Source organism: Mycetomoellerius zeteki, unplaced genomic scaffold (genome assembly GCF_001594055.1).
Source record: "Mycetomoellerius zeteki isolate Tzet28-1 unplaced genomic scaffold, Tzet1.0 scaffold345, whole genome shotgun sequence".
NCBI classification, from domain to species: domain Eukaryota; kingdom Metazoa; phylum Arthropoda; class Insecta; order Hymenoptera; family Formicidae; genus Mycetomoellerius; species Mycetomoellerius zeteki.
In genome coordinates, this window is record NW_017257333.1 from 80,918 (window position 1) to 90,672 (window position 9,755).

The following is a 9,755-nucleotide window of genomic DNA, read 5'->3' on the forward strand; positions in this document are numbered from 1 at the left end:
AAAGAGTGTTTTTACATTTTCCATTACATCACCTTCGATTTTACGATCTTTATTTACGCCTTATAGAGAGCAGAAACTGCAAATAGGTCCGATTTAGACCACTCTCCCCTATATATATATATATACACATGTATAAAAGCATTCTTTCGCTGCATATTTTTCCTTGTTAGTAAATTAATTGCACTATTTTGTACTTCATAACGGACGAAAACTAATGTAATACGAGTATATACTTGTTCAAAAGGATCGCGAAACTATTACAGAAAGTATTATATAAACTAAAGATTTCTATTTTATAGCTTTAGTAAACGAATTACCATAATTGCCGACGCTTCCGAAATTGCAAAGTAGATTTAAGAATAGAGCGCCTACGAGTTCCTAAAAAGCTGTTTGTGTTAAAATAAGTCGAAAATATTTTTATCATTGACTCGATTTACGAATTTGATGTGTGATGTGTTCTTTTTATCTCGTGTGTTTTTAATCCAAATCTTTTAACGGATAAGATTTTGTTAATAAATTTCATTCTAATTGCAAATAGAAGAAATTGAATGGATATAATTCATAATTAATTTATGAATAATCTTTACGAATAATCATGAAAACATGAGATAATTAGATTAAGTTAATAATTATAGTGTGCTTGCCTCTTTATTTAACCTGTTTTATTTTTACATATTTACATGTACATTTACATATTTGTAGAAGTTTTCTGTTATATATATCATCATTCACAGCTGTCTAATACCACGTACCTACCAGTATCTACCGTCGATGTATAGGTAGAATTTTTATGTTTATATTTTTCAGAATGTAAGATATAACTGTTCACTTTTCTCTTTGTAGACATCAAGATTAATATAGTTGATAAGAGCTTATGCTGATAATAATAGCATAAGCATGCAATTTGCTTTTGCAGTTACACCGATTACCTCTTTACCGCTCGACTTACCACATCAATGTAAATTAAATAGATGTAATTGTTTTCTACATTTTGATAACTTATACTTTTATAATGATTGTGTATACGCTAAGTATATATAGATATAGTGTCTATACATTTTCTGTGTCTTAATATTTTATTAGGTGATCTTGCTAGAAGATAATTAAGTACTTAATACTTCGATTTATTGAATAATGTTTTTTATTATATTCTTACAACTCTCGCGAGCACTGTCTTCTAATACTGTCTTCCTATAGAATGAGATACGATTAATACAATGTGTAATTACAATTCCGTTATATCACTGCATATTAAAAAAAAAAACACTTAAGTTATTAAATGGAAATACTTTTGTATTTCCATTTAAGCTTGTCATAATTTATCTTTAATAAATAATTAAAGCATTAAAAATGTAAAAAGAATGTTTCTCTACAAAAAATAGTATTATGCAAGAGATGACAATGCTTTAAAAAAATATTTTACTTAGAAAAAGATATTAAAGATAATTTTATTATACATATATACTAATGGACATCAAATCTTTTTTTTTATACGCGAAAGATTTGTGGGCCCATACCACTTTTATGTTCCGCAAAGCGAAAGTAGAGATGGCCGGGTTGCTGCATCATCAGGCGCGCCGCATGTAGTCAACCTGTCTGATCGTCACAATTATCAAATAATTTCTAGATTAATTATTTCTCACAATTACAATATATTTTATACAACTCTTGAGTGGTTAATTTTCAAAAAATATTTTTACACTACTATTTCTAATATTGCAATACAAATGCTTATAATGCTGTCATTAATTAAATAAATATGGGCATTATAAAGAATCGATTATGAATAATTGCTGGTAAATGCAAATTTCAATCTTTAAAATTTCTATTTTTTATTTACTAAGAACTAATTTTTTCAAAATTAACAACAATTAGAGATTAACTTTAATAGGATGCATGTGTATTGAAGCGACGTCTATTTATTAAAAGTATTAAAAATATTTTACGAATAATTATTATTTTTGCTCTACACTTAAATTCATATTTTAATTTCTTATATGCAAGCATTACGTGTATTATTGCAATCGATTAATATTGATTAATTCGATTACTAATAGCAAATTTTTAATATTAAATCTATTAAAATTGATTCGAATTGTTGTACTTTTCATTGACGATAACTTACCAAGATTGCATTCGAAAATTTCGCTCGAGTGTATCATTTTTTGCTTATTTTCTAATGAACGATGAAGATTATAGAATAACAATAAGTATAGCATTCGAATGAAGTTTTTGGACGTAATCCAGTATGTACGACCGTAAGAATAGCTTAAACGATTTATATAGAATGAAACAGAAAACATGCAATAATAAAAATAAAAATCAAATTTTAATCTTTAACAACAAAAAGGAACATTTAGATATTTTAAGTAACGTCTACAATGAGATTTTAAGGTGTAAAATTTAAGTTTTGAGCCATAAAGAATTGATCAATTACAGTCTAATATAAGGAGAATAATTTATTATGATTAGTCAATTTTTTAAATTTTAGGTTTTAAATTTTTGGGCTTTCTACAATAATAGCCATTAGTAATAAATTAGAAGTCAGAAGTTAGAAATTGATTAATCGCAATCGATTAGTCTTCTCACATACGACCGTGATTGGTCAATTTCAAGCTTCTGACTCCTAATTTATTACTAATGGCTTATTGCAGAAAGCCTCTTAAGCCTTGTGTCCACGATGCTAGAAATTGGTCCGAGATCTCGGAGAGAGAAAGAATTAACCAATCACATTTAAACAATTTAGTCACATGATCAATGCGATTGGTCAATTCTTTCTTCATCCGAGATCTCGGACGGATTTCTAGCATCGTGGACACTGGGCTTTAGGTCAGATTGCACCAATGTTATACTTTGATTTTAAGCGAAGCTTTTTTTTAAAGTCCCTTTTTTTTAAAGTCGAAAAAGAGACAGAAAGGAAGAGAGTTTTAAGCTTCTCTCTCTCATTTAAAGTTAAAGTAACGTTGATGCAATCGGGCCTCACATCTTAAAATCTCATTGTAGACGCCACTTTACAAAACGTTACATTTTTAAAACAAACGTTGACGCGTGACGTCGATCTTGTTTTGATCGGCGCGCCGTTGCGTACACGAAGATCGCCGCGCTATCATTAAAGATTAAAGATATCTATTAAAGATTATCGATAATAGACAAGTTATTCTACATTACGAATTATAACAAATAAACATATTATTCATAGATTAATCCCTTTTTTGCTCAGGGAGCGCTCAGTGAGCGATTTTCTCTGCTGAATGCAGCCATTCATACCGCAACAAACGGGTATTTGGTCTGTTCGACTTGCTTACACTTTTTTTACACTTTTTACATTTAAAATGAGATAGATATATATTTGGCGCTGAAAAGAGAGAAAGCGAAGATGCTAGGTTTGTTCACATCGCATGCTCCAACATGCTCCAATATGCTCCTATCGTAGCTCTTACTCTACAAAACGGGTTGGGGCTTGCTTTCCAGCAAGGACATAGTCAGACACTGTGTAACACAGAGAGTCGTTTTATCCTTGTTGTTTGCCAACATTAAACAAGGATGAAACGACTCACTGTGTTACACAGTGTCTGACTGTGTCCTTGCTGGAAAGCAAGGGGGGTGAGTAAGAGCTATGGTAGGAGCATGTTGGAGCATGTTGGAGCTTGCGATGCGAGCAAACCTGCTGAGCGTAAAAAGTGTAAGCAAATCGAACAGACCAATTGTCGCAAGACACTCTGCATATTTCACATTACTCTTCTTCAGTAACTTCCTTTCGCTAATAATTCATGAATATCAGTCCGTTCGATCATTTAACTTTTACGCGATTAATATATTCTGCACATATCACAGTGACAGCAGTTCGTTCAAGCAGACACTTCATGCGATTTATTCATTATTAAAGACGAGAACCGAAACGAGAGATAGAATGATCAAGAATTATAAATTACTACGAATGTGAGTGAATTTTAAATCGATAAGATAAATGCATGTCCACTATCAAGCTTCTCTCTGCAGGCGGATTGGATGTTGTTGACACCTGTTGGTGATCAACTGCAAGTATTTTATGAAAAGAAAATTAACGATGTATTTTTATCTAAATAATATAAATTTAATAGAAAATGTCGTTAATGCTAAATGCATCTAATTGATTTAATTGATTACTGTATTAATACATTTAAAAAACTTCAACTATTTTCGCGTAATAATTCTATCAGTTTTATTTATAAGATACAGTTAATTAGTTTAATTATCTGAAATGTAATTTTTTTTTAAAAAGATAAAAAAGAACGAATCTTTTTCAAATATATTAGACACTATCACATTTCTCGGTCTTATTCACTCTCTCAGTCGGCTATTACGATTCGTAATAATTAAAGTTGTAAATTTTATATATTTATAATGTTTATTAATAATAATTTGTCAAATTCTAAAAAAAACAAAGATGTGAATTGCTAATTGATGCATCATAATTCATGTGAAAACGTTTTATATCTTTCTGAATTTTTTTCCTATAATTAAATTCGAGAAAGTTTCTGAATCAAAACGTGTTCGATTTTCACAAGAAATAAAGCAGCTGCGTTATACTGCAGCATCTCAAATGAAAGTCTCACGCATAGTAATGTTCGCCGGTTGCCTATCCCTTCGTTTTTCTGTCAGTTTTTCTATGGTTGACATTATGCTCTGGTCAAAAAATTGTCCATCGTGCAACCCCTTTCCCAAGTGTTTCTCAGGCTCCTCTCTTCCTCTCCTTCTCCGATAAATTTGCATATTTCCAGCCAAGGAAGTGTGCTACTTCGTTAAGCACGTTCCGTTAAACTTTTTTTCTCACACGATACGGAAATATTAAGATCCTAAAAATTCACTTTTGCATTAATGCTAGAGATATTATCATTCTTTTTCTAAATGAAATGTGAAAATCATGAAAATGGCTCGCTCAAATGGACTCGAGACGATTGACATTTTTTAAAAAGAGATAATAAAAATCGAAGGTAGCGAGACGTTATCATACTAGATTTATAATTTTCATATCATAATTTCTTAAAAATATTATCTCGAATTTTATTGTACTTATTACAATCAGAAGCGTCGTGAAATCGTTTTCATTCCCTATTTTTTCGAAACAAGCGAAATGTCTTTCGATGTTTGTAACAAATAATTAAGCATAGAAATCAATTCATGAATTGGATTTCAGAATGTGGACCGAAATATTGCGCTATATATCGACGGTATTCTCGGAAATGAAAACACGAAGTTCTCAGTAAACCAGAATGGATTGAAATGGATTCAGATTTTCTGAAGTACGCGAACGTTAGAATGAATTCTTTTCAATCCCAATGCATTTTATTCATTTATATAGGAATTGCATGAAACACATCTCTATGCCTTTCAACCTAAAAAAATTTCAGTTCTTTAAATGCATCGTGAATACTGCTCAATTCAAAATTCTGAATAGGAGAGAGAGAGAGAGACAGAGAAAATGCAGTTTTTCAATCCAATTGAATCTAAAAAAAGTTTTTCCATCCAAAAGTTTTCCAATTGAATATAAAAAATGGATCATGAATGCTACTAAAGTACGCATTCGGTTGCATTCAAGTAGATTAAAATTTCAATATATTTTAATCCATTCTCGTTTAACTATTTCGTTTACTATCTTGTTTACTATTCCGTTCGACATTTCGTCGAAGATAACTGATCCGTGCTATTATTTGGGTTTGACAAACCTATGAAATCGTGTTCAACGATGCGGACACACACATACATCATACACATATTATATTTACGAAAGAGAATGCAATAAAGATTCAAGAAAAAGTGAGAATAAGAAACAATCTAATTTTATAATAATAAGAAGAATAAGAATACAAAATTGGATCTATATAAAATTTTTTATGTAGACGCAACAGAATGGTGAAGGATAAATTTAAAAAAAAAATGTACATTTTTTAAATTAAAGAGGAAATATAATTCGATATCCTCGACGTATACTTTCTTTACACGAAATCATAATGGGATTAACGATTTTACGTAAAACCATCCCTGTTCCAGTACCAATAATGGACAATACCCCGCATAGCAAAGAAATCGAATTATCTAACAATTAACCGGCGCATCCGCCTTGTAACGCTCATGCAATCGCGCAACGTAAAGCGATCGTCGGTCTCTACGAGTCGAGAGTCCGGATCGCTCTATGCAAATCGCGAATGAGCGAGCGAGCGAGCGAGCGAACGAACGAGCGAGCGAGCATCGCGGCGCCTTTGGCTTCTCCCGGCGCTCTCTCACCCTTTCACGGATTACGGAGCTGTCGCAAAAAACGTCCGCCTCGCAGTAACGGTCTGCCGGCAAAACCTCCCTTTCCGCCTTGCTTTTTCTACGTGCGAAAATAAAAGTCTCTCGCGCTTTTCCTACCGGTCCGGAGAAGGCTGCCGGAGTGGGGGACGAGAGAGCGCAGCGCGGGAGGGAAAGGGGCAAAAATACGAGAGGGCGGGAGGGTGTACGAGGGTTGGCGGCGGTCTGGCGATGAGGGGGCGGCAAAAAGAATCGTAGCGATGTCGGCGAAGGAGGAAAAAGAGCAGTCCGCGAGAAGCGACGAAGGGGTGGCGAAAGGAAAGGGTAGAGAGAGGAAAGAGAAAGAGAGAGATTGTGAGAGAGCGGGAAGGAGGGGTGGGAAGGTAGAGACGGGAAAGCGGATTCAGAGGAAACCGAGATTCCAGGATGTGAGATTTCAAGAAATATAACGTTCGTTCCTGGTTTCTGCGCGCACGATTAAACGTATTATCACGCTGACGCCATAACGTCACGTATCATCGTGCGTCCGAAAAATGTTGGTGAATTTGATAAAAAGGCATCGTTGCGTTCACCGTGACATATTTCTTGAGAGATACGAAAAATTAACTTTAAATTTCGGTTTAATATCAGACTATGAGCGTTTAACGGGACACCTTTACCGAAATTTTTATTCCCCGGGCTTCGTGAAAGCTCTTCACATTTATCCTCCCGGAAACACAATCGGGATCACCCTGGGTAAGCATGTGCCATCGCGGTTTTCCTGCTCGTGTGCCCACCCTTTAACGTCCAAATGCCAAAACGTGCGCGCCAAAGAAGAAGCGACGAGTGGGGAGGAAGACTGTGGGGTAGGACGCGTACTTTGCAGGGTACCGCATGCCGGGGGGTTCGGGTACCACCCTGCAAAAATGTCGGTCCCTCGGGCGCAGATAGGGGGGTAAGGAGGTCGCGCGTCTACAAGGGTTGCGCGGTGCAACCAGTTGAGGGGAGGAGGGGACGCGGCGAAAAGGGGGGCACGAGGGAAGATGGGTTTTTAGGACGTGCCCCCCCATCGTCCTGTCCCTCCTCTCCGCCTCTCCCCCCCTCAGCCACTGCGACAGGGGCGGCGTGCGAGGCAGGGGCGCGTTTTTACGACGACCACGGCGAGGGCCAGGGAGGAGCTTATGTACACCACGACGACACTGGTAAGACGAGCGACTCTTGACGGCGGGAGGGTGGAAGGGGAAAGGGGGGAACTTCACGGTTTTCGCATCATTCTCTTCTGGACCACCGCGTGCCGGAGTCCGCACCCGGAATGCGACCTCCGGCCGATCCGCGAGGCCACGCCTCTCACGTGGCTGATGATGGCTCGTCGTAGCGTACCCTAGCTGAATTTTAACCCCCCCGGGGTACGAACCGTCGGGCAACAATGTTGATTATCCGTCGCACGCAAGAGATAGCTCTCGCTTCTCGACTTCGTAGCGCGTATTTCGTTAATTTTTAGACCTATCCGCACGCATCCTCGAATAGCAAACCGTATTTAGACGGAATTATATTCTTTATACATTGTACATTGTGAAAAACAAGACTATATGTTTCCTGTAAAGATTTAATTAGGTATGATATCTCGCTATTATTCTTATAGTCTATTATCCGTTAATGCGTTGTAATTTCTAATTCTTTTATGTGCCAGAAGATTTATTATCGATAAAATAATTTTAGAGAGATAAATCGTGATTTCAACTTTTTAGTATCTAATTTTCAAGCACATTACAATCTTTGAAAAAAAAAGTCGTGACGTATCTAAAACTTTTTACGTTCTTCGAAGAACTCGAATGGATGATTCTTTCAGTTGTTGGAAAAATTCGAAAACGTGACGTAATAATTAACATAAAATTTTTAATTAATACGCGGCAGTAACAAGAGCTGCATATTTTCTGTCGTTATTTTCTTAACGCTTTAAAGCTACGATAACATAAAAATCAAACAAAAGCAACATGTATCTATGTCTCGATCATTGACGCAATTAGTCTTGTTTACTACGCTTTGTCCATGACATACAGGGTGTCCCAGTTTTACGACTTTTTCTTCTGAGCGTGTACTTATCCCTGTTAGATTTGCATTTTTTGTATGAATTTTATAAAAATAATAAATTCTGTATATACTTATTTATCTTTAACATAAAATAAAACTATTGAATTATCGAGTTTTTATTCGTGCAGCAAAATATCTTCGATAACAATACATCTTAATTTTTAACTGTAAATTACACGTAAAATTTTATATAGAAAATCTAATAAAAGTATATTTGTATATACTTTATCGAAAAATCAAAAGCAATTTTCTCGTACAAATTTTTCTAATTTGTAGGATAAATATCTTTTGTGGGTTCAAAATTGGTATAACTTATATTAACACATTAATAGTTTAATTTTATTATAACATAAATAAAAAAATAATAGTATTGTATTGCAAAAATTAAAAAAGAAAGCATTAAAATGTTGAGTGACTTATTTACGTATAATAATATCAATGAACCGTCGCATTTACATATATATATTTTTTATCAAATAATTAAAATCTTATTAATATTTTATAAATACCGTTTAATAATAAATTTACCGATCTATAAAACGGTGTAATTAAAAATAACACATATTTAAGATAGTGAGAGGATGAGAGAGAGAGAGAGAGAGACCAACTTTTCTTAAGAGTTTCCACTTTTATTTTTTAAAAAGACCAAGCGTTGTACAAAGGGAAATTTTACATTTTCAATCCGTTCATTCCGTATAAATTTATCTGCATAATTCAGGTGGCAATAACGGAGCTAACTATAGGAATTAACAAGAATTACGGGTTAAGCGATTCCCGATCTTTTTTTTTTAACCGCTTCGACGAAGATTCCGGGAACCGTCGCGCGCCGTCGACGCTTTCGGGGCAGTGGGAAAAGGAGGGAGGAAGCGTCGGTGTCGCGCGGCGGCCGCGGCGCCGCAGTGGTGGGGCAGCGCGAAAGGAACGGCCGCGTATTCGCCGCGCGACGCGCAATGTGCACCGCGCCATCGTTCGAAACGCGTCGGTGTCGCTCTCGCGCGCAATGGGGTGACGGATTATCGCCTTTCGATCGCGCTGTAAACAATTATATATACCGCGGAGAAGAATCAGCGTGAGATTCAACGTTCGCGTTTACATTCTCACTCCTACCACGGGAGAGAGTGAATTGCAATCGCTTCCTCATGCAGACTGGGACCTGTCAAGTCGCGAGATCATGATCCGCGTCGCGACGCGATAAACGCGATCGAGAGAAAGAGAGAGAGAGAGAGAGAAAAAGAGCGTTCTCCAAAATTCGTCATTGTAACGTACCACTTTATTCCGGGGCGAACGCAAGCGCGGCGATCGAATGCGCCTCGTTGGATGCTGTCGGCAGCGCGCGTGGTCGACCTGGAAGCCCGTGCTCGTCGGGGCACTGCTGTGAGCGGGTGCTGTTGCTGCTGCTTCTGCTGTTGCCGCTG